This window comes from Anas acuta, chromosome 17 (assembly GCF_963932015.1).
Source record: "Anas acuta chromosome 17, bAnaAcu1.1, whole genome shotgun sequence".
In the NCBI taxonomy this organism is placed as follows: domain Eukaryota; kingdom Metazoa; phylum Chordata; class Aves; order Anseriformes; family Anatidae; genus Anas; species Anas acuta.
The window spans coordinates 6,212,506-6,238,799 of record NC_088995.1 but is presented as its reverse complement, the minus strand read 5'-3'; the positions used below and the strand labels follow the sequence as shown (position 1 = coordinate 6,238,799).

General features: G+C 42.5%; 1 long non-coding RNA gene across 2 annotated transcripts in view; it reads right to left on the bottom strand.

Annotated features, from left to right (window-relative positions):
- LOC137841273 (uncharacterized) overlaps positions 1–26,294 on the bottom strand; it is a 121,848-nt gene that overhangs the window by 3,388 nt on the left and 92,166 nt on the right. For both annotated transcript variants that reach the window (XR_011088524.1, XR_011088525.1), the window contains exons 4-5: positions 5,447–5,546; positions 4,782–4,877 (exon numbers count right to left, since the gene is read on the bottom strand). This is a non-coding gene — a long non-coding RNA (uncharacterized lncRNA). The remainder of the gene's footprint in view (positions 1–4,781; positions 4,878–5,446; positions 5,547–26,294) is intronic.

Here is a 26,294-nt window from a genome sequence, read left to right as displayed (position 1 = left end):
AACAGCTTTTGCTTTTAGAAGGTGGAGGAGCTGAACCATGTCAACAGCTATCTTAAATCTCTTCCTACTGAAAAGGGCCAAACTGGCTGAAAACTGCAACCGAAGGTAACTTGGAGGAAAGAGAATCATGACCGCTAGTGCTTTGTGCTCAAAGAAAAGGTAAGATCAGACAATGAAAAGGACACTGGACTACAAAACAGAAGATGGCAGCAAGCTGAGGGGAACTGGTAGATACAGAATCTCTCAGAAAAACTTCCAATGGGAAGCAATGCAAAGTAGCACTTAATCGAATAGAGTATACAGTACTAAACTGACAGGAGTGTCAAAAGGAATGTATCTGATCTTAATTAACCCCCAAAATAAACAGTAATATAGAAATAGCAATACATGAATAAGGGTTAATATCAAAAAAGAACATGTGAGGAAGAAAAAAAATAGAGAAATAATTTCAAAACTAATGATATATACCAAACATGAAGAGATGTAAGCAAAAAATAATAAAGTCATCAATGACTTTTTTGCTTCAAAATTCACAGAAATAGATTAATAGTGACTCACAGCAGATTTTCCTATCAAGGAAAGAGAGACAGTCAAGAACAAAGACAGGGCAGGTGAAATAATACTTTTGTCAGTACAGCCCTATTTGGGATCTGTTTGCCAAATCATGTCTTCTCCCAGAGAGAAAGGGAAACATCCTGAACTATCCAAGCTTTCAAATTGCTTCTGTGCTTCCACAAGGCTTGGATCACCGCTTACATGAACAACCAGGTACAGGGGGGGCAGCAGACCTCCCTCTGTAAAAGTGGGGACTGGGATGGAATTCCGAAGCAGTGCTTAGACCCCATGGATGCCACATTCAGGTTGCGCTGAGCTACCTAAACTGAATACAGCCAAGTATTCAGGGCTTGATGAAATCTATCCTAAAGCAGTCCAAGAAGTACCTGAAGCAGTTAATCTGTGAGTAATTAGCACTACTCTTGGTGTGATTTTGAAGAATAAGGGAGGTTCTGGAGAAACTGTGGGCAAACAAAGGACTTCTCTTCAGAAGAAGAACGTAATTAACTGCACTGTCTAGAAAGACACAAGAAAAATTTTAAATAATCAGTTTAGAAGTAACTGGAAGGTAATACGATGATGAAAAATGGTCAATACGAAATGGTCTGGAATAAATTATGTTCCACCTATCATGTTCTATTGAATGGGGCAACAGTTGCAGCAATTATGGGGAAAAGCATTAGAGATGATTTACTTTGAAAAGTAAAGTAAAAATACAATGCTTTTAATCCCTGCCCACCCCACGTTTTCAAAGCATACAAGGGAAAGCAAACATAGCTTAAAACCACTACAATTTGGGGGTAAAACTGTCTAGAAAATCCTCTTAAATTACCGGTAATTTGCTGTCAAATTGACAGGACACTTCACCTGGAGTTCTACAGGGGACCATATTATCTCCACTTTTATTAGCATAGTCAAGAGCATAGATAGGTCCTCACAGGTATGCAGCAGCCATGTTTGAAGGTATCATAACAAGTCAACAATCTCCATAAATTGGAAAAAAAAAAAAAAAAGAATGGATTGTATCAAGATGGAACAAAATAAAAACAAGTACAAAACGTTATATCCATCAGAAACAAACCCAAACAGATATGGACAAGTGGCAATATACAGAAAAGGATCTTTGACCTTCTAAGTAAAGGCAAACTTAATTTTGATCAACAAATTGATGTCACCAAAAAAGAGAAGTGAGAGAGAGGAGAAAGACATCTCCTCCCAGAACATACTGACAGGTGAGACATAGAAAGTATTTTTCCTGTTTGTGCTGGACATGGATCAAATTAAGCCAAGACATCCAGGTATGGCCACCTCACTGCAAGACAGATATAGATAAATGAGACTATCAAGACCAATACGAAGATTCAAAAGCATCACTGAAAGGAAATGACTGATGGAACTGGACACGTGCTTTCCATCCAAAAGAGAGTGGGACATGATTATTCTTTTGCATTATGTATGTAAGTGGTGACTATGAAAAAGATGGTCATTGTTTTTTTTCTGTGGCCACTTGGGGCTAGAACAAGATGTAATCGGTGTAGCATAGCTGACAGCAATAATACTTGGGTTTGATATTAACATGACTTTCATGAATTCTTAAAATAAAAATAATAGTTCAACAATGCAACAAACCAGTTACATAGGAAGGAAAGAGAATTCATTTCAAAGAAGGATTTCAGACAGGTTTGCCTCAGGGATACTCTGAGTACGCATTTACAGACGTGAGCAAGCACATCCTCAAGCTACTGGACGTAAGTGTGTTATGGAAATTTCTACCCACCTGAAAATGGCTGCCCAGCTCTGAGAAGGACCAGCTCAGTATCTCAGGACATAGGCTTGCAGTTAAATAAACAGCTTGTGATACAAGATGCTAATCACCCAGACCTTGCTCATAACTGCATCAAGTTACTATCTGCAGGTTGAAAAGCCTTTTAGATGAAAGACGCAAGAATAATGAAGGACATCCTGACTGCTACTGCTGATAGCAGCAGGAGAGCTCTACCTGGGTAAACCCAGACTCCTGGTGAGACAGCAGGTAAGTTCTGTACTTGGACTGGCCTGAAATAAAACACTGATAAGCCCAGAAAGCTCAGCAGCAGGCAAGCATTCAAGATTTTGATCCGATTAGCAAGATGTAGATTTGTGAGATTCACCAGGAATAGAGAATCGTGAATCTTGAATCAGCTTTCAAGTCCCCCATCAAAGTGCCTTGCATGTTTTGGATCTGACAGCGCCGGACCCAACAGCGCCACACAAGGTCACAGTGCAGCATTTTCTCTAAACATAGTGTTATATCTCAATGTCATAAGGCAGCACTGTCTGGTATGTGGTCAAACCCACAACAAATGGTGACCTGCCATGTCAAATTTCCCTGGTTCGATGGTTATAAAGTTAGCATGTGATGCAGAACAGATTCAAAGAAGAAAAGAATTGCTTGCATCTTCAGTACACATTTTCTGAAGCAGACCTAAAGTCACATCAGCTGGCTACCTTCTATTCTTTGTAACAGGCTTCTGTCCTGTTTTCCTCAGACTATCCCTGCACTGTTCTGAACACTCCCTGTAGCAGCAGGCAACAACCCTGGCTTGGGATGCAATGTCCTTTCCAATATGGTAGCAATATATCTTTCCAAGCCTTTTTTTTTTTTTTTTTTTTTTTAAAACTGTGTTACAGTTACCAACTATTTGAACAATCTACCTCACAGTTGCCATGGAGCCTGGGCCTCAATTTCTTTTTCCTCTTGTCTCTTTGGGCTAAAGTAGATTTTTATGCCAGATTAACCAAAGTGCTGCTCTTCTTTGATCTGCAGTTCAGGCCACAGTTCTGACTGGAGAAGGGAAAAATAATTCACCAGGGTGCTCCTAACGTAAGAGCAGCCAAAAATGCTTGGGTTTCCAAGCTTTCCCGTTTCCTTTTCAAAAGGGACATCAAGAAAAGAGTAACAAGTTAAATATGTTGAAAGTGTTTTGCTCTTCATTTCTTACTCATACTTTCTCTACAAATACAACTTGAAGAAATACCAACACTAGGAAAGCCTAAGGGTGCACCACCAGAAAAGCTAAAAGTGGTTTTAAATTATTAAATAACCAAAGCATCCTACCCCTCAATTTCCCTTTTTTACTTGGTCCTTCCCTCCCACCATTTGGGTAGGTAGCCCTTCACAGACCACTGCCACGCAGAACTAGCATGACCCACACCTTAGCAGGCTGTAGAACGATCAGCTTGTATCATGGACCACAAGCACTTTTGTTGTACAGCTTCTCCAACAATTATCTAGTCCAACAAAGCTCACCTTTGAAATCAGTTGAACTCAAGTAAATTTAATTTTAAAATAAAGTCACTTAAACAGAGACACTAGATTTTGTTTTTTGTTTTTGTTTTTTTTTTTTACTTTTTATATTTCTGGTATCACATGCCAGAACATCTATAAGGGAAACTCCTTGAAAGTTGAATTCAATCTGGAGCAGGAGATGACATATGACAGAGAACTTACAACATTCCTCAGCGCTTACACTTAGCCTCAAACTTTCATTAATGAGCTAACATTTAATAGTCTGTGTATAATTTTAAAAATTGTAATAGTAGTTACAGCTACCGCTTAAATGAAAACTTTCTAAGTTGAGACCTTAACTGTCGGGCAGAATGATGAAGTCCTTCAGATAACAACAGTAAAATCACTTAAAGACGGTAGATTTAATGCTCTTCTTGCAGTGATCTGTGTTATTCCAACACAATGGTGACATCTGCTTACTCATGACAAAATTAACATTAAATTCTGCATAACTCAGACACACAAACAATACCAGGTGCTTAATTACCACTTAGCCTGGTGTTAATTACATCACATGTGAAACCCTCAACTATGTCTTTCAACAGAAAAGCTGCCAAGAAATGAATCTGCAGTGGCACCAGGGGATTTGGAAACAACTCATTAGCACCCTACAGAAAAAAAAGGATTAAGTTGTGCCCCAAAACATCTAGCTCATGCACTTGCAAAGTCATTCCACTAAATTCTGTGCTTTTTAGAATCATAAGGAAGTGGGACCTTTATAAAGATTGATGGGAAAAGTTGAGAAATAAAAAAACAGCTTTCTTCTGTAGCCCCACAAATCCTTTTCTCCCACTATTTTTCCAGTTTCCCTCTATTTAGAGTTACAGAAGTCCTCCATTTGTTGTCTGGCCTGCCACCAAGCTCAGGCAAAATATATTTCCAATTATCCCAGACCTACCTGCAAAATAGCATGGTTGTTTCTGAACTGGTCCTGAGGTAACCTCAATTTTTCTTTTTCCTCAAATGGACTCCCTCAAATGGACTCTGGAACAAACTGATTTCAACCAGGCAGGTTGTTATTTGGCAAGTAGAAAGTGCAATATATGAACCAATATCAATAATCTACAACTACACATAATCACAAATGTCCAAGTCTGGGACTCCATTCAGGACATCACAAGGTAGATTTTTTTCCTGTTACAATATTCAGCATGCAATTAAGGTAGATTAGTTTGTTCTTTTCCATTAAAAGAAGCATCCTTGACAAAACAAAATTTGACATTTTTTTCTGAGCGATATAGGAAGCTGTTGGATTCATCATACAATTTAGGTCTACAGACAATGATATAGAGAGCAATAGACAATGCCAATAGATTTTTTTTTTGCCCCACTGCTGTATTCACTTTGCTAAGAAGAACTCACTAAACTGAAAACCCACTTCACAGTCTTTGAGCTCAGCTGTACTAAATGCATGCAACCCTGCTTTGGAAGTGGTGTGGTGCTGCAGAATGCTAGAAACAAGCAGGGTGACTGGGCCCAGAGACAGCTCATGTCTTCCCAGAGACTGAGTCCTGTCTGAACTTTGTCAACCAGTCTTCCTATTAAAGGAACATTCCTACTTACCCAAAGAGGGACCTCTGCTGTCTTAGAACATCTTTCTTCCACTAGGTCAGCAGGTGATGAGAATCCTTCTGTGCAGAATTGCTCTCCAAAGCAACTGCATCTATCAAAAGAAAACAAACAAACAAACAAAAAAAAACAAACCAACACAGTATCTCCTAACCCATGTAAAATCATGGAAAACAAAATCATCTTAAACAGTTACAGCAGCACCTTCCTGAGTTAGTAGAGGGCTAGAAATAATGGTTCTTCAAGATGTAGTTTTCTCAGGAAGCTTCAGTATTTTACTAAGTAGAAAACACACAGACTTCAAATAAATTATTAACTACTTAACTTCTGATTGCTTCTAGTTACTTCCAACTACTTAACTTCTGATAACTTCTAGTCTGCATGTACACTCACATCCAAACCATTTCCCTAGGTGTTGCAATCGGATAAGCTAAATGGATTGAGCAAAGTAGTTATTTCCTAGTATCTAAAAATAGGAAATCTTTTCTCCAAGTGCATGGAACATTGACATCACCGCACTAGCCACAGTTTGACAGGGTATGATTTTGATGGGATAGCAAATGCCACACAAATACGTTTTGTGCTTTGCCTTAATATATGGTGCAGAAAGGAACTGGTTAACAAGAACACAGGAAACTCCTTACAAATTGGTAGTGTTGGCAATTTCCTGCAATAATTTAGAAGATTTTCACTTGCTTGGTTGGGTTGGTAACTCATATCCTTAGGTTGAAATTCAAGAACTTCAAGTTTTGACACACAATCCAGTGATTAATAATATAGGCTATATATACAAGACTGTGAAATATACTGGACCAAATCTATCACGTAGCTACATTACGTGTAACAAAAATGCTTTTCAGGCCAATTTTTGATTTCAAGACAATTTCAGAAAGTTCATTATTGGAGAACATGCATAGAAATTTGACTCTATTGATGAAAATGTACCACAACGGTCAGTCAATGAGAGTTACGTCTTTGCACTCTTATGCAAAAAATGAGCTTAGTAAAGACTTCAGCAATTAGGATGGGATCAAAATCACTCAAACGATAGGGGGCCTACCATATGATTTTTTTTTTGGAGGAAGAGAGAGCATTCAGGCATATCGCTCCTATCAGCTTTCTAAGGTATTAAGTTATTTATGTCCCACTTGTAAAATTTCCCTGCATAAGGCCAAACCACCTAAGCACTTCTAAAAATTCTAATGCTAGCCCCTAGCATGAGAAGATTTAAGTCCTATAGGTAAGTCTTATATGGTTATCAATAAGCACACACAGTTTTCAAAAGAACCCCCTATACTGATTGTAGGTTTGTGCTGAGCTTTACTGAAAATTCAGTCTTTTTATTCCATTGCCAAAATCTAAGCTAACATGCTGAAAAACATTTGATGTGCAAACAGCTGAAGATCCTTCTCTGACCTCCTCCAAAATCCGTCTATTCCTGACTGAAATCTGAGGGGGTTAAAAAAGACACACTTGGTTTAGTAGATTCTTGTAGGAATCTACTTCTGTCCCCAACCTTTTTTTTTTTTTTTTTTTAAAATGAGCACAGCTTCAGCTGATTTTTACAAGAGCTTCTGTGTTTAAAAATAGAATATATGGCTACTGTGTAATACAGATAAGGAAAACAGGAGGAGAAAGAAGCTAAGAAAACACCCTGAAACCTCTGTTGTGAACCAGATGCTTCTACCTCACAGCTTGACATGATCCACACGGTCTGATGTCCAAGGGGCAGTATGTCATGCTTTAGTGTTACATTTTTCTCCCCTGTGGCAGCGAGCTGCATTACAATCTGTAAAGTAGGAAACCCACATATGCCATTATAAATAGCCCTGGAATGCCCTGCAGTGACTGCAGCAGAGCTGGGATTGCACTCTGAGCCCCTCAAGGAAACTTCTGCTGTGGCTTAACTCCAGGGGCATCGCTTATCCTATCAGTCGAATATCTATTAGACAGGTAGATGTGGGCCCTCACACAAGATGTGACAAGGTGTACAGCAGCGTCAGTGAATACACGTTTGCTGTAATGAGGCTTTAGGGGCCTTCAGTCCCTGAAAGCAGCAGTCATTGTTGTGCATTTAATTTCCCAAAGTCTTTCTTCTACAGAAAATCGTCCTTCTTGTTCAAGGGAAGAAGCAGTAGCTGCGGCCCAGCTCAGACCATCCTGAAAATAAACATAACACAGCTTCTTCCCTGGCCAAGGCAGCGATTCCTCATGTGCTCCCTCACTGGAAGTTCCCCCAGTTCCCATAACGGTCCAAGACATACTTACAGCACCTATCTGGCTCCCTGCAAGATGGCTTAGAGAGAAGCCACCAACGCAGGCCATGGCCACCAGCTACAGGGCACTGCTGAACTCCCCAGCTGCTGCCTTCCCTTGGAGCTGCACAGATTCACACACTCTAACATCCAGCTCTGCCTGAAACTTCCTCCAGGTGCACATGGAAATATGACTTGTCCCATTAGGTGCCAGGAGTAAAACAGGAGACTCAATAATTCCCAGCTCATGCTCTCTCCATCATAAACACTTTCAAAAGTAACGCCACAGCCTGAGGAACCCAGCACGTTCCATCAACTGGGAAGGTCCAATAATACAGGCATCCTGTGGGAGGTCTCGTTTCCCTTTTCCTCAATTTCTCCATTTCAATTTCTAACACACACTGCAGTCACCAGAACGGAACAAAGTTCAATTCTTTCTCTCTGCTGTTTGTGTCAGCGAGCATCTTGTCCTGCAAAATCAGCACAGAAACTCCTCCCAAGTCTTTCCTGGTTTTGTGGGTGACAATGGCTATTCAAAAATGGGAAAACCAAGAACTGGAAAACATTCCCATCATCAAAAAATGGTCTCGTATTGTCACAAAACTGGACCTGAGAGTGACCACAGTTTTTTTCCGAAAGTCCACCTGGCTCTTACTCAGAGCTTGCATTATTTGCTGCCAAAACCTGTGTGGTTTGATGCTCTGCCCTAGTCAAAGACTCACAGAACTTATTCACATGCCAGACTTGTTATGAAACCTCAGGCTGTAGACTTCAGGCAGCCCAGCTTTCATCAGGCTTCTGCTTTACCTGCAATGGAAGAAATGTGCTACACAGAGCCTACCTTCCCTCACAAAGGACAAGGATCAGGCTGTCCCAGGAAAGCAGTATGCCCTAGAGAGCAGTAATTCCTCCTACATGGCATAACATACACGTGGGTTCTGCTGTGCCTAGCCCAGTACTTGACTGTCACAGGCAGAAGGGGACTGGGCCAAGCTGCGTCTCATCTCTGGTCTCCTGAAGCAAGAGAAAAGCACAGACCCCTCCAATCACCCAGGACTGAACCAATCCCTCCCCGCTGCGTGAACACACAAGCTGAGATGACTCCTTGCCTTTTCTCCCCAGGAACAGCCAGACACTGCCTACCTCGGGCAGATTTGCATTCTCCTACATTTAACTTCTTAAACCCCCTTACGTGTTCGTGCTCAGGACCGGAGCTGTGGCCAGCCCCCAGACAGGAGCCTATTGACACCCGTACCTGGGCAGTCACCCTGCAGCGGCACAGTGCTCGTGCCTCCACGCGGTATTCAAGTGCCGCAGCCAGCTAATTCTTTACAGCTTGCACTTTTTAGCCCTCGTTATGGCAGACAGTTGGGCGCCCCTGTACAGTTAAAGATCACAGGCCTTGATAACCTGGCTCTTTGATTTATGACAGCCCAGACCTCAGTGATCACCTAATGAGGGGAACCTGGAGTGTCAACCTGTTTATTAAATACCCAGAACCAGCTGTAGACCCAGCCAAGGAAGTAAGTTAATCATATTTCTCATTTATTTTGTGTATCCCTCTCACTCCCTGGCTCTCCCCATTCTCTCCTCCGTTCTGCCTGGCTCCCTCTTTTCATCTCAGAAGGGGAGGGATTTCGGACAGGTCATTTACGGAGACTGTCAGGGGGCCGAAATGTTTGCGATTTCCTACTGATTTCTTAGGTGTTTAGAAGTTAATAATATTCAGCACCTCATGATTCTTTCCTAGATGTCAAACAAAGACATGAAAGGCAAGGAACCCAAGAGGAAAGGAGGGGGAAGGAGGGAAAGGGATGGAGCAGCAGGGGCAGTAGGAGAGTAACTTTCTTCTCCACTGATGCAGTTTTAAAGAAAGCTGCATCTAAGAAAATCTGGCATTAGTCCTAGCACACACACACACACAAATAATAACCACGTAAGCATTGTGAAAACATCCCTCTGTTGCCTTTAATGAATAAAGAATTTCTTTGCTCATCCTCAGCAAGGCCCTGGGCAATAAAATCTGAAGTTCCAAAAGGCAAGGATTCAACCTGTAAAACTACTTTAGATTTACGAGTTTTCCCTTCTGTCCCTATTTAGGGCTTTTAGTTGCCTAATCCATTGAAGTTTTTATTTTATACTTTAATCCCTCTGAAGAAAGTTATGAAAGACAGGACTTGTTAAAAATCACTGAATCCATCCACCTGATAGGATACAAACATCCAGGGAGAAAAGTTACCAGATTTTATTGCAGTATCAGAAATCACATAAGTAATCTGGGCAACTTAGATATAGACTTAATGCAGAGAAAATGCAGTTATATTTATATTAACATATTGATAACTTTATGATCATTAAAAATATAATAAAGCTCTGCTGTCACTTGTCCAAATATTTTCATTTGCCTTTGACCACAACAGTTCACTTTTTGAACCAGAAGAGTTCAGATCAAAGAAGTGTACGTCTTCTCAGTGAGCACAGGTTCTGCTGTCTCACAAGATGAAGCTGCCCCCAGCAACTGTGAATCTGCCTCTGATTCAAGCCTGTCTACCCTGTCTGTACAAATGAACCTCAGAAACCAAGGGAATAAATGTCCTCATTTGTAAACACCTCAGTGAAACATAAAAGCGCAGAAACCACTCAGATACCTGATCTGATCCCACATGGGACTATGAGTCAAAGCAAATCCTCTGCACTGAACTCAGAAAGGCTGAGCCAGCTGCTACAGAGCACCAGAAAGTCCAATATGTCGTGGTTTTAAGCCAAAGTTTCCTATGTTTTACTTCATCCAAGCCAGCTGCCTGTTATTTGAATTGCAATCAGAACTTTTCTGAAAAGCTGAGGAATGTTTCTGCCTACTGTCCTTGAGGTCACTGGGGCTGCATACCACTGAGGGCAGGTCCACAACCGACAGTAACAGTTAAAGTCTCTGGGTTAGCTGTCAGGGAAAAAGGCACTACTGGCTTCCCTTACCACTGGGGAGTACAACAGAAAAGATGCCTACGGGATGAGCCCATGCTTTTGAGTTGCAAATGTCAGGTATGTGTCTTCAGTTCTGCTCCAGCAATAGATACGCTTCCTAAGGCTGGGCTGGTCGCATGGGAGGTTGCTGCTATTCGTACCTTTGCTTCTAACAGGAACGAGGAGGGCAGTAGTTGGCTTTTCAGGAAACAAGAAATGGGCCTGAATATTCCCTTCTTGCTGATTACAATTTTGAACCTTCTAAGGCACTAATAAGTGCCTCCCAGTGACTTTGAGCAAAAAGCTTTCCCATACTTTTCACAGATACAGCTGTGAAAGACAGGCCTTCCATGGCTGAAGTAGGAGAGGGAAGACAAAACAAAACAAAACAAAACAAAAAAAATTAAGATCCCTTGTTCACAGCTGCAGAAAAACAAACCTCCTCACATGCTATGCTAGTCCTGCAAATCTCCCCAGGTGAGCTACCAGGACCTCCAGCAGTCTAGCTTACCAGAAATGGGTGTCTTGTTGGTTCAGGCTCAATATTAACAGAATTAGCCTAAGATACCAAGAGATTCTGTTTGCAGAGGCTCCACCTTCATACAGAGAACGGGATGATTTCCAAGTGTTTCAGACACCTGATCTCAGCTGAACATCTCTCCCATTTCAGCCCTCATATTTCAACGTTGCAACCTCTCCTCAACCTGAGGCAGCACTTAATGGTCACAGGCAGCACTCACCTCAGTACGCACCTGTATTTCCTTCTGCACCTTCCCAGCCCTGCCATCACACTGCAAACTGGCTTTTGTAACTCAAAACCGAGGGCCCAGTGGCCCTTTTCTTCTTACCAAGACTGACAGATTTACCAAGCAACCTCACTGCCTGCTCTCACAGATGAGTGCTTCAAGCTGCCAAAGTACAGCACCCTCTGTACCAAGCGCTTGCCTAAAGCTTCCCCACATCTTACTTCCATACGCAGGCCAGAAAAACCCATAGGGGCAGCCCAGAGTAGGCTTCCTCTGGTGCTTTGTCCAGCTTACTTGTAAATGATGGGGAAGCGTTTCCAGTTGCCACAGAACAGCCTGATTTCTAGCTTCAGAAACCTTAACGCTTTGCTTGGTTTCCTTTTATCTGCCTCTTTATCTGTTTAAATTTAGCCTGGTTCCTATATGCTGTTTCCCAAGTCCGAGCCAATATCTGTTACCCAGCACCCAAGGGGGATCTTTCTCTGCCACTTTCCTTCTTCCTTCAGCTTTGCTCATCCTCTCTCAGGAGCTGAGGCTCCCTTGACCTAAAACAGCTATCCTGCTGGCAGCTGCTGCTACCGGAGGAAGATGTCTTCAAGGCATGTTATCAAGGAGTGCGGCAGAAAATAGAAGCACGTCCTAAAGGCTGCCTGTGTCTATGCAATATATTTATTTAATTGATACGCTCTCAGCTTTCCTTAATAGAAATAGTCAGAAGCAGCAGGCAAAATTGCCTCTTGCTATTTATAGGGTCCCCCAGAGCAGGCAGGTAGCAGATGGGGATGGGAGGAAATTGCTAACTGCCCTTATTGTGTGGAAATGAGCCTGCAAGCACTTGCAAAAGGAATATTTCAAGGCTCAACTGAGAAGTAATAATATGGGCATTGCAGCAAGCAGCTAAAGTGGGAAATGGGAGCAAAACAGGTTTGTGTTGAGAAAGGACTTGAAAGGAAGAGAATGTACCAAGTGGCTGCTTGCATCAAGAGGCAGGCCTTGGGGGTGGCTCTCTAGCTGGGGATATTGGAGAGGGGAGGGAACAAAAGAGTTGTTTTCCTTCCCTCTGAAGCCCCTGCAGCCAACATGACTGGCACTTGTCATTCAGGGCCTGTCTGCTGTGCTCTCTTTCACTCAGACGCCCTCGCTGGCATTGAAAAGAGCAGGATGTGTAAGGAAGCCACTCCAGGCAGCTGCCTCGGCTGCTCTCCTCAGCCCTCAAGGCTAGCGGGAGCAAGCAGGCACCACAGAGCTGTCACCGGCCTGCTGTCAGCCGGGCACTGGCAGCTCTGACGGGGCTGTCAGATCAGGGTGGCTCCCCCGGGTCAGCAGGGACATGCCTCCCCTTCCTCCCTGCCATGCTCCCGACCCGTGATGTTTCTGACCGCGGTGCCGCCGCAGGGGAACAGAAGGAGCCTCGTGGCACTCAGCCCACGCTCTTCCCCCTATCGCGGAGCCACCCGAGGGGAGGAGACCAGTCTAAATCTTTCCTGCATCTATTTCAGTTTGAAGCAAACCCCTGTCACTACTTCACTGCAGGATGGACTTTTCTGTGCAACATGCTACCCAGATCACTGTCCCCTTCAGTTTTAACCCCTCAGCAGATCCATCAGGAAAAAGGATTTTCCACACTAGATGAGGATTTATTTCCACAGCTCTCCAGCGTTCAGATCTAAGATAGCCAGGCCATGGGGCAGGACAAAGAGATCAATTTTTACAACTGAGCACGAAGGAAGCCTGTTAATTTTTTTTTTCTTTTCCCCTTCCATCAAACAGAACAGCAAATCTATTCTTCTGTTAACATCCTTTCAGAATAACAGAGTATTATCTTGTGAGAAAGCCTTCAGGGCCAGCTATGTCTGTGGCAATAGCAGTAGGAAAAAGAGCTGCAGAGGTTTGGATGCTTGGTGAAGCAGACTTGCAGTGGTGAACTGGAGCTTCCCTTGCCACAAATGTAGGCATGAAGACTGCGTAAGAAACATCCTCGCAGTGGTACAGACCTGAAGGTTCTCTCTCACACAGCTTTAAGAGCAAGAACATTCTCCCTTGTCCTCAAAGCCTCCAGTTACACAGACAGATGAAGAATATCCTTGAAAAAATTGCTGTAGCTTCTCTGGGACAGAAGTTCACTTGGGCTCCGATCTTTCCCATTCTTGTTTTTCTCCCACTCCATCAACTTGTGTTTTCTTTACTCTTCCTCTTGCTCCAAACACATGGCTGTTTTTGCCTTTTCACGTTTCCCTATACTGAACACTTTGTTCTCACATCTCTACTCCAAGGAGAATGCACGAATGCCATTTTAATCCTTCAGCTCTGGTTTTGTTATTGCATAACAAAAGCAAACTGTAAGCTGAGCATGCTGGGTTTCAAGCAAGTCAGTATTTTCAATGCAACAACCCCCTTCTTGATGTTTACTTGTAATTTTGTCAGGCAGCATTTCCAGAAATATCCCAGCACTGACACCTTCAGCGAGACTGAGCTGAGCTCCAAGGTAAGGTGGGCTCCTAAAGACCAGCTGCACAGAGCTCTATTGGCAGCCATAGAATGACGTCTTGGACCAACCTTATCTCTACGAGTCACTTTGAAGTCAAAAGGAGACAGGTCTCACTCATTTGGTGCTTTTGTAAAGATCAGCAGGCATTTCAGATATCTAGACAGCTCTGTAAATTTGGCCTCGAGGCTCAGACCTCCAAAAAGGTGTTTAAAGCTTCCAGCCTGCACTGCCTTCACTAGAAGACAGGCACCTTAATACTTTTGTAAATCCAGTGCTCATGCCTAAATCACCTCGAAAACGGTACACGGTGAAAGTCAATACCGCACAACAGCACACAGGGCAGAGGTCCCTAAGCTGCTAAATCCACCACACAGTAGAGCAGAGTGCTGCCTGGGTGCCGGGCAGCCCAGGAGCAGCCCGGCTACATTAGCAGCATGCTGCATTCCCGCTGGTAAGCCCACCTGGTGAAGACATGCCCTGAGGCTCCTCTGTCACTTAGGTGCTTTTAAAATGTTGCCTTTCCACTAAATCCAGCTCCCAAATCAGTCTAATGACAATTCCGCCCCCTTGGCTTCAATTCTGCCCTTCAACATTTATGTCACTGGAATTTGCTCACACAAACATTTCAGTTGTTTTCCTGCTGTAAATACAGACATCCATACATAAATCACGGTGTTTGCTCATGCAACACTCCCCCAAACAACTTGTGTATAAAAATATTATTCCTTGGGAGACTCCTGACAAACAAAAATTCAATGCAACCTTGCTAGGCGGCTAATAAATTTGGCTCATTTCTGTCTTTCTCCCTCAGTCAGGAAGGAACCCAGCTATTTTTAAATCTGGATCCATGTACATAGCCAAATATAATGTTCTTTCTTCTGTGAAAGAGAACAGGAAAAGATTTTAAATGTCCTAACATTTCCTAGGCCGTCTTATCTCTCTGTCACTCTCCCCCAGAGAGACCCACTGTCTGCTTTGTCTGTTTAGACTGACTTTTTTTTTTTTTTTTTTAGGCCAAAGACGTCTTTTACTATGTGTTTGTACAAGGCCTGGTACAACAAGACCAGCCCACTCAGGGCACTGCTGTCGTAGGAATAACAAGCCCGTGCTGGGGGTGTATATGGCAACAAGATCCCTGTTTCCCAAAAGGATTAGCATGCAGGTCTATGCCAAGAAAGTATGCCAAAATTAAAAAAAAAAAAAAAAAAAAAGGCCCCAAGAAATTGAGATGACACTTTCTCAGATATGGGAAGCTTACACGCACTCACATCTAACTTCCTGGGACACCAGCACGGCAGCCTCCTTTCCTTTGGAGGAATTGTTCCCATGTGAAGTATAAACAAGCACTTTTGTACTTTTCTGGACTGCAGCCCACACTGTCTGGCAGAGTGATAACTACCAAAGCTGATGAGCGGGGTGCGAATGCCTAGACACTAAGGCAGCCAGACGCAGGCCTTTCAAAACACATCATTATTAAAGAGAGGTGTGGGTGGGAGGAGAATTCAGATCAGAAAGACACACCCAAGGTTACCACATTGTGTTCTAATTTTAACACTTATTATGACCCAGCAGCAGTACCTCTCGGGCTCTAGCTCATAATACCTACAAATCCAGGAAGCCATTATGATTCTTTAGGGTCAAAGGTTGCTTGCATTGTAATTCGCTTCCTCCTTTGGAGATTTAATTTTGGAAATATTTCTAATTGCCATTGTACATGACATCGTCTCTCAGATAACCAAGGAATTTTTCTATTTGTCTACTATGACTCAACCAACTGAAGAAAAAAAATACCCCCCTACTTTCTTTGGAACAATTCTTTGATAGTGACACAGCCTTTGCAGAGGCTGTTCAACAGTCTCAGTGCTCAGCTCCAAAAATAGAAGGGTGGTGCCTATCATACCCTGGGTGTAAAGACTAAATACACTGACATGCTATCAGTCCTGAAGCTCATTGTAAACAGCCTCCCCAGTCATCACAATCTCTGGTCCAATTAACGACTGTTCCACAGTCACAGACCAAAATCTTTTCAGTGGCCTTGAGCAACGCCATGACTAGCTGGATCTTTACTGCTTCACCTTCTGGTCCTTAATTACTGTACCTGTCAGCTCTGTCTAGGCACTTCTTCCCCCCAAAATCCCCTGATTTTGCTTTGACCCTGCTTCCTCCCCATCTTAATTTTCCTAACTTGTTCTTTGAACAATTACTTGCTCTATTTTCTTGGCTCTCGACATCGGCCTGACCACAATACCCACTTCCATCTATATTCAGAACACCAAGGACCTTTCAGAAATGCCTGCTCGGGAGGACTTTTAAGAATTCCTAAGTGGATGATGCCACAGAAGTAGAAGATAGAATAGAGACAGAATACGTCATCCAAAAGAAAAGCATCTGAAACTTAACAGAATGTGACTAAGCTTACAGTGGCTGTTCAATTTCTCATTTTCCCCTGATTTCTTCCACCAGTAGCTTGATAGCTTTTGTTACTGGTCATTATTTTTTAGTGGCATCAAGAAGCTTGAGTGCACCGCATAGTATGCATCATGCAAATATACCCAGAGGGTTACAGTTTGTGTCCCAAGAAGCTGGAAGACCACAAAGACAAGATACGAAGAGGGAATAAGAATGAAAGTGACTCAGCCAAGCCCTGTAGTATGGCAATAGCTGATTCACAAACAGAACCAGCTCTTCTAGCGTAGCTGGCTAGTACAGGGGGCCGCAGTTAGTACAATCTCTGAAGCTCTCATGATATGGAGTTTAACAGCATGGCCAAATCACATTGTTTCCAAACATACAAGAACAAACAATATACTTGAATCTCTCTATGACTCAGTTTCCCTAACACGTGCAGGAAATGCATCTTTTTCACTCATTATATTTTTACCTTTATTTAGAGGACAAAATCGCTACGGAAAAGAAACTTTGTTTTCACTAGGTTTAAGACCCACACCTAGCACAGTGGAGTCCAAATAGTTTTCAATAGGGCCAGTAGGTGCTATTATAACACTGTAAATAAATAGATTGAAAGACAAGTCAGGATATAATAGATTCGAGCAAACGTGAAGAAAAAAATGCATTCGGTACAATTCAGAGATTTACATCCTTCTGCAACTGTAAGTTTTTTGTTCCACCCCCATTCAAGTATTAATGTTTTGCTCACAGAATGTGCTTTATGCCCTGCAAGCTTTCGAGTGCTAAGGCCTAAATCCTTTCAGACCCTCCCCCCAGAAATAAAAATCACCCTCTAGGATTAACAGTTTCCAGCATGCTAACCCCCAACAGTCCACCCAGTTGTGCTGCTGGCCTGGAGGACTGTAAAGGAATGGAAACACTTTCAGCCCTGTTGACACCATGAACCGAAGAGTGGGGGCAGGGTGGGCTGTGGAGGAAGTGTTAGAAGTCAGACCCTGCTGGAGAAAGTGTGAACAAGCCAATTAAATCCTGACACTTCTGGACAAAGAGGTCTCTTAGGAAGAAAGAGATTAGCACCTCCTATTCATCAACAAACAGCAGCCAGCCTGGGCCGACTGGAGGCACCGAGGCTGCTGAGGCTTTGCAGGGGCTGTAGAACTGCCTAATGTATCTCAAGTAGCAAGGCAAAGGAATGCCTGCCCTGCTGTCAGCGTGGTGTGAATGCACTCACCGCCCCTCCAGCAGAAGGACAGCTGGCACTGCAATCCACTGGAGTTTGCCTTTTTGCAGCTCGAGTGTGTGGAAAGAAAAACAGGCAAGCGAGGCTAGTTTTTGAAATTGCTGCCACGCTGCTGTTCCAGCTTAGTCAAGTCGTTCTCTGCTTTACCACTAAGCTTGTATTAATTATGCCTATTACTTTTGCCAATCGCGCAGCTGACTTCATCCACTTATTGCAACATCTTTTCTTCAAGCCTATGATCAAAAGAACAAGCAAAATTAGAGACAGCCACAAGGACCTCGTGTACTTTAATGACTTTGGACCTGGATGTGCATCCTGACCCCTTATGAATCTAGGGACAATCACAAAATTTGAAGCTTGGTCAAAAATCACCATGTCACGTGCAGTAAGACTGCTGGACCAAGAACTGCAGAAAGGCCTTGCAGACCCGCCTGTGTTGGGCTTTTAAAGGCCCAGCTTAAAAACAAAATCATGACAGTAATTGCAGTGGGGTGTTGTATTCCTACAGGATGAAAAACATGCAAACCAACCCACGTACAATTTCTCAGTCAGGACACTGTAAATGAGGCAACAGAAGTACTGGAAATGGCTGAGCTTCTTGGACACGCTTCATTTCCGCTTGGATTGTCATTCCAAGAGTACAATTCCCAACATTATTCACTTGACAGCAAACTGTTGTTCACCACTGCAGCTCCACTGTCTTTTATAAACGGCCACACTTTCCATGTGTTTACATAATGGCAGTTGCAAATTTAGCCTGAAGTTTGACAAGGGTCAGTAAAGCCTATGTCCAGGCCTAAGATGAATGATTTTACCTAACCAAGGCAAGTCGCCAGAACACAAGGAGGTGATGTGGTTATTGGAACAGAAACTGCATACTTTTTTATTAGTGAATAGGGTGCTAACAACCTATCTTTAAAAACATGGTCACTTTTGAGACTTCCCACTCCTCTCTTCTTTGCCTTTTAGTTTCACACTGGCCCTGGTCTACTTAATGCCACCAATACAGGCGGGATTTTAAAGAACCGTTTCCTTACATTCAACTAGTTACCACTGAGCACACACACATCCATAAACAGTCATTGCCCAAGTAGGATTGTGTAAAAATCTGCATCCAAAATTCACACATAGGTCAGCTGAGGTACTTTAAATAAAATGAACTCTCAATTTAGCTCGGTGACAAAATCTGTGAAAAATTATCTTCATGTGCCCTGGATCAGACGCTATATAGATCTGGTTGTGACTAAGTCTCTGACTTAGGTCCCAGGTGAACTTTCTACAACCTGAGTTAAAAGGGCATGTGCCATTTCACTGTTTCCTTGAACCTCTCCACACCTCATTCCCTTGCTCTTGAAATAATGCCAGAGAAAGCACAAGGACAGAGAGTTGGGTTATTAATTTGAGTAGTCAGGAGGAAGCAAGAAGCCCAAGCTACCAGCTACTAATGAGAGCTGATCAAATGCTTGACATTTTCTGTGGCCGTTCAACCCATGAATTCATTTTGCCTGTGTTCATGTTCCTTTGGGGTTCACTTTCCATGAGCAGTCCAGCCAGCCAGGTTCTTGGCAAGAAAAATCTCAGAAGAAGCCAAGTTCTAAAGAGACGTTTAGAGAAAACTTGTGGAAAAGGAATTTTCAGATTGTCATACTCAAATTTCATCCAAGCAATCAGGTCCCAAGTTCTATTGTATGTGTTCATCTATTAAGGGTATGAAAAGATGCCACATGATCAAACTATCCACCAAAAATTAGACAAAATTAGTTCTTTTCTGAACTTGGTGCATTCACACCCAGATGCTTAAAATTTGCCAACAAGCTACTAAGAATACTATGTTTTGGAAGACCAGAAGCTATTTACTAAGATGAACAATTTTTAGAAAATCTCACCACTAACCTGAGCCACGTTCCCTCACCCAAAATCCTTTAACTTCCGCACCATGTCTGCAGTGTTAACCAACCAGAATGGCACACCACTGAGGACTAATCAAGGCCTTAAATGCTGAGACAATCTTCCTTAGTATTTTTTAACTATCTACACCATCTCACAGTTCTGCCTGTGTGGCAATGAAGGACAGAAGATCTTTCCCTTAAAACTATGGGAGACTTTCTGAAGTGGTTGTCCTCATGCAGCACGAAGAATTGTGACTACATGCTGGGAGCACAGCTAGAACAGAAAAGCCTACCTCACAGTATGGCTGCTCCTACTTGGCCAACTGGAGAGAAGTATCTTAAGTGTAAAGAACTTCAGTGGCCTTGGGCAGTAAAGCAGATTGGTTTCCCATGTCCAAGCTGAGAAGTTCTTTCAACACCTGTTTCTAAGTTCTTAGAACTTTAAAATTGTCCTGTTAAATCCACACACGTTGAATTCAGTGAGCACAAAGACAGGGAAGAAAGTGTCCTTCAGAAGGACTCCTGTAAAGTAAATTTCTGTCTTTCAGCTGAACCAATGGCTTCCTATATCAGAGATCATTAAGGAAAAATGAGTTAGTTTGGTCTGTTCGGTATTTTGATTTAAAACCTTCGAAGTCTTTCTCCTTAGGGTCACGTGACCACCAGGTCTCACTGCGTTTGGTTCCTTTCCCTTCTCCTCCCGTATTTAATCACAACATTACTAATGAAAACAAAAAAGAAACTCTAGCTGCGCCTTGCATGATTTAGGGACCAAGTAAACAGTACTTAACAGTTCTAATTGAAGGTCAGTAAATCCCCAAGAGATTAAATGAATCCTGCAGTGAGATGTGTAAATCTCACTGCCTTTTACGGCGTCCCAGCCAAGACCCTGTGTTCGGTTGTGCAAGACTTAATAAACGTGGTATGCACTTAATCAAAACCATTTTGCCACCAAAGGGGCAGCGGGTGTAAATCACAATTACTCTTGGCACTAAACCGCTGGCACAAAGAGGCCCACCGATGCCAAATATCATCAGGGGCTGACTTCTAGCCCCTAGTTAGCTGTCTGGCACTGCTTGCAGGCCTAAACGCCCATTTTGCTGCTCGGCAGGGGGAAATCCAGATGGGGAAAATAAAACACTAAAAAGGATAGCGAATGTATAAGGGTTTTGCTTCTCTCCATCTCACACTCTGCTTGCCCTCTGCCAGCTCTCACCCCAATTTAGTAACTATTAATAAGCTAAAGCATGGAGCTCTGGCAACAGCCTAACTCTTTGCAGCTAAACTTTGTAGATTTAATAATCCCATCCACGTTCATGTTCCAAATTGTATTTCCAGGTTTAATAGCTAGTGCACAGAGAATACTCTAGAAAATGTCTTTGTAATCTTCAGAGCTTTTTTAGCCAGTCTGGAATCCAGAGGGGGTAAAGGAAGTGTGACCCACCTGTGGCTCACGATGGTCACCTCTGACCTGTTACCTGTGCCAAGATCAGCTAGTGAAGCAGAATTATGATACAGAGATGCTTGATTCCTCAAGAGCATAACAACATATAGAAATAGGTGACAACAAAGGACAGAGAATCTGACATTCAGCTTCAGTGCTGAAGTAGGTCAGAACTACAGAATGGAAAATCTTGTTTACCTGGGTTCCTATAAAAGAGAAAGTCACAATGATACCAAGCAGCAGGGAAAAGACAAGAGACCCCCAAACAAAGCTGCAGAGGTATGCAGCAGCTGTTGGAGATGGGAAATCCTTAGTATTCAAGCAACAAAACTAGAAAGATAAATGAGATCTAATAATGCTATCAAACAGAAAAACATTTGGGGTTCATAACAAACAAAACTGCTATCTCAAAAGCTCGTATCTCTTGGCACTTTAGTGTCCCGATGGGCTTATCAGGACCCCTATATCTGGTAACTTAGCAAGATTTTTGTCACGGCACAGCAGATGACAGACACGTCAACAAGCTTTCCAAATCTTCATTTTAAGTGTTAATTCTGAGCTAGCCAGTGTGAAACAGGGGTCTTAGATGCATCTTAGTTGCTCTTGAAAGCAATTCAATTCTCTCTGTTAATTCTAAAGGAGAATAAGGCAAATTTTGAGGTAGACTAAAAGTGAGATACGTAAATTGGAACAAAATCCCACATGGTCTATTTCTTCCTGTATGCTGCTACTATGATCAGGAAGGGGGTTCATGGGTATTGATTACAGCCTCAAGACCAGAAGTTCTCAAACTCGAGATTACAAGATAAGGGTTGTTATAGAATTGGGGTCCAACAGCCAAAATAGCTGAACAGCCAAAGGTTACGCCAGCACTTTAGTCACATGCACTTCTGAACTGGGGCTTGCTACCGAAAATACTCAAGTGCTACCGTTCTGCACAAAACCACAGCAAGGTACGCTAGGGACTGTTCTGTACTGCAAGGTAGGCTAGCACAGGCAACATCATGAATCAGTAGAAAGAAATTAATGCCATAAATTTGCTGGATTATGTGGCTGTGCTGTTCCTTGACCCTAGGGGAGAATGACAGGTTTCATCTGTTACTGCTTTATGCAAATCCTTTGCCCGTCTAATAGCATCCTTTGTACTGAACACAAAGAAATCTTTTATCTGTTCTGCTTCTTAAACATAAAGTCCTTTACATACAGTGTTGGGCCTAACCAGGATATGTCTTGGTTTAAGGCATTTATGCCTTCCAGACATGCAGGGATAGCTCTGCAAGACATTCTCCTCCTCTCGGGTTCTGCTTGTGTACTTTACAATTCTGCAAAGTTTTCCCACTGACAGCAGCTGTAGAACAGCAGCCCATATACATTTTTAGTTCACTGGAAGCCAGCAACAAAGGTGTCCTCCACACCATAGTTGGTGGACTGGGACAATATGCTCTTCTTCCTGCCTGCCAGCAGCAAATTTCTGCACATTGTGCACAAAAAACATGCACAAGTTGCCCTTCCTGCTTTCACTGTTTTCCTTGCCACCTGTCTCATTCTATCACTTTTTCCTTCTTTCACCTCTCATGTAGTCACATGCTCATTTCTTTAGTACTTTCATGCTTCCCCTCTCTTCACCAATCCCCTTTCTAAGCTTCACCATTCCCCCTTCTAAGACATTCTCACTTATTTTTTCCATCTTTCTCCTGACTTGTCCCATGCTGTTCTTATTTCCCACTCTTGCGTTTTAGTTTCCCTTTCCTCCCCCTCTCTACCTTTTGCTTTCTCTCCCTCTCTTTCCCCTTCTCCATTATCTTACTTTTCCCTTATACCTTTTTTCTCTCTTCTCCTCCCCCAGTATGCCTGGAGCTTGAGCAGATAGTCGGCTGGAGCCTTAATTGCTGCTCCCCTGCCTGACATCAATTGGAGATGACATCTCCTGAACACAGAGCTGCAGTCGTCTTTTTGCATATTCCCTCTGTCTGAGTGCATCAGGAGAGATGTCACAACCAGAAAGCTAGAAGCCATAGAAGAAGCAGGGAGCCACAAAGATCATTGTGAAGCTAGCATGAAACATTGAAGAGGTTGGTAAGCCTTGTTTGCACAACGGGTTCTTCCAGCGCTTTCTGCACTGTTGGTCTCAGGCTCAGAGCATTTACAGGAACTGACATTTCAAACTTTGCACAGCAATGTTACACCAGGGCTTTTAAACAAAACAAATGTTTGTGTTCAACTCCATTATGGCTCTGTGGCTCCCTGTGGGAGGGTGACTTTCCAGTAATTGAGCAAAGATGGTATTTCATAGCACAGGGGGAACTGAGTAGTTACAGCATTTTAGACCCAGTCTTTGTGAAAATTAGATGCTCACAACATATGGAAAAGGAACTGTGTAGGCAGCTCTGCCAACGCACTCGATTCCAAGACCTGACACAGGAGCTTCTATGAATATCTTCCCGAGAAGATGCAGACCATTTGCACCTCAGCCCTCATGGCTTTCTCCAAATCACTTCACTAATAGTTATTACAGTACACCTTCCCTTGCTGCTACTTCTGTAGTCTCTCATAATTTGCTAATAAGCTTCTTAAATCCACTTTAATCCTACAAATACATGTTTTCCCAGATCGGCAGTGAAGATCCATGAACTACATAAAGACTTTTATTTTGTTGCTTTTGTTCACATCATTATACCAACGAGAACTTCCAGCAGTGGCTGGAAGTCTTCCCATTGAAATCCCCTGTAGCTCATGCAAAACAGTGCTTGAGTTTGAGCCTCTGAAATAACAGGCCCAGCACTCTAAACTGTGCAGGTAACTAGAAAGAGAACAGAAATCCGGATGTCTGAGTCCTGAGCAGACACATTTCCTGATCACCGTTTGTCCACACGTGCAATCAGGCACATCAGCTGCTGTCATATTGGTACCCTAATGTAGCAATTCAAAGTGCTTGCAGAGAAAACCATTTCTCACCAAATGAGCAAGCATTTAGTAGCTGTTATAGATTCTATATTCAGTTTCATGGCTTTGTCTTAATTTAAAACTTCTTGATATATATTCGATTTCTTCTGCTGCTATGAGACCACTAGATATCGTCTGCCAAATGCGTGGCTTGAAAAGCTGTCTGTCTTCCATCTTATCTCCATTACAGAACTCAAGTTCAACAACTTAGAGGCCTGTTCTGTCCACAAAAACATAAGCTCAGCCTCTTTCAATTTTTTGTAATATGCGCCACCTCCAAACATGCACACAAACAAATAATGTGCACTCTCGTATGCCTCAGCAACTGCATGTGGTTCACATTACATCAGAGTCAAGAGTGGAGTTTAGAGCAAGAAGTTTGTTTTATTTGGTGCCTCTGAGAGATTTATTTTAAGATTTTACCTGAAATGGACAGTAATTGTCACTTTAAAAAAATAATAATAAAAAACGGATAATTTCACTTTTTATTAAAACCAAGTGTCAAAACGTCCGTGTTTCAGTTAACCACCAGGCTGCAAGCTTTTCTTTCATGATTTTTATTGTGTTCATATATTTTAATCCTTTCACTTTTCTGTGTTTTCTATTTTATTAAACAGAGGCAATATGGTTAAGAAATGGACCACGCTGTGCAGGCATAACAGCACTAAACACATGCAGATCAGAAAGGGCTTCATAGAGCCCGGTAAGTATCCTTAGCACCATACTACATATGAAAACACTGAGACACCAAAAAGGGAAATCAATGTGCTGTATGACCACAGGCAAGTTAAGAACTCATGTTTCCTGGCTCACAAGTCAGTATTAGTTCTCATCACATCGGCACTGAAAATTGCTTCATTGCACAGAGATTTGGGAATGAAGCTGGTGTTTTGAATTGTATATGCTTTTAGTGTTTGCCTACCACTACAATGCACAAGTACGGCTTTATAATAAAAATTAGCCAAATGAAGTTAAAAAAAAGTACATGAAGTATACCTTCCTCATCTAGATACTAACTAGCTATTCTGTAACTATTCTCTCCCATCTTCACTCTGTTCTGACCGGTTTCAGTTAGATTTTATTAGTATTAATAAAAATCAGCAGCAAATGCATACAGTTCTGTGCTATTAACAGGCTTAGACCCAGTAAGTTATGAATATAAAAGGAAGGAAAAAGGAAATAACTATGATATCAGCTACCTGACACCCAGGCATCTCAGCAAAGCAGGAAGGAAAAAGTAAAACGTCTGAGAGCTACAGCAAATCACCATCTCCAACAGAAGCAATTAAAGAAAGGTATTTACCACACATAGGCTCCACATAGCTCCATGAAGCCATCCAAGATTTAATGAGGCTCCTTCTAAAGAGAGGTAAGGCCCAAACCTCCTACTGGGGTTGAGATGGTGGGTGTTGTTTAGCAGCTCAAATTGCTGGCTGAGAATTCTGTGAGAATGAACCAGAACTGAAGTTATCTGAACTTTCCACATTGGCTTCATGCTAACCTTTTGTGGGAATCACACCTAACAGTCCTAGGCAGACCTATTTTCTTCGCTGCCTCTTATATGAGAACTTATGTGTTGCTCTGGAGCACAGGTCCTCAGACACCACTGACCTGAATCACATACTCACGCTGCATTACTGAAGAAAAATGCTCTAACAGTAACCTGATGGTATATAGCCCTAGCTAATTCAATAAAGAACTGGACACAGTTATTGTAAAGACACAATCTCAAAGGATGCATACAGCCTTCAAGGTTTACTAAATCATCCACTAACCTCACTGAACTCAGTGTTCAGGAGCAACTTGTGCAATTTAAAAACTGTGTCATGTGAGTAAGAAATTCAGTCCTGCCTTCCCCATTTTAAGCTGTCATATGGGACAAGGGCTTTCTGATTGCAGGAAAAGTGTCTACTAACACAGTCAGATAGACAGAGAAGGATCTCAATAGCTTGCTTAAGCTAGTGGAATAAAAGCAGACAAGAAAACCAGAACAAAGAAATCCCGAATAAGTTACCACCATTTCTTGCAAAGAGCCCCAGGTTGGCCTAGGAGAAGTAGCTTCAGGTTTTAGAGATAAGGCAGTCAGGTACAAAGTAAAATGCAACAAACAAATAAACAACAAGGAAAACTCCTTGAGTCCAAGAGTCTATGCCAAATCCAAGGGACAGATATACAGGACAGGCACAAGTAAGGACAGGCTGGTCCTCAAACTAAACCCAAACATGTGCGTATCTGAGAGCGTGCAATAAGTATGTTATTATGCAGAGGGATCACTTGTGCACACCAGCTAAACCCAACATTTCATCTACACTGAAAATCATTCTTCTGTGATACTGTGACACGTTATCTGATAGCACAGACACAGCCATTTCAGGCTCTAGCCATACTGAACAGACATACTGAACAATCTGAACAGACTCTTCAGGAAGCTACAGTTTGACTAAAGGCACTGAAGCAAACAAGAGAG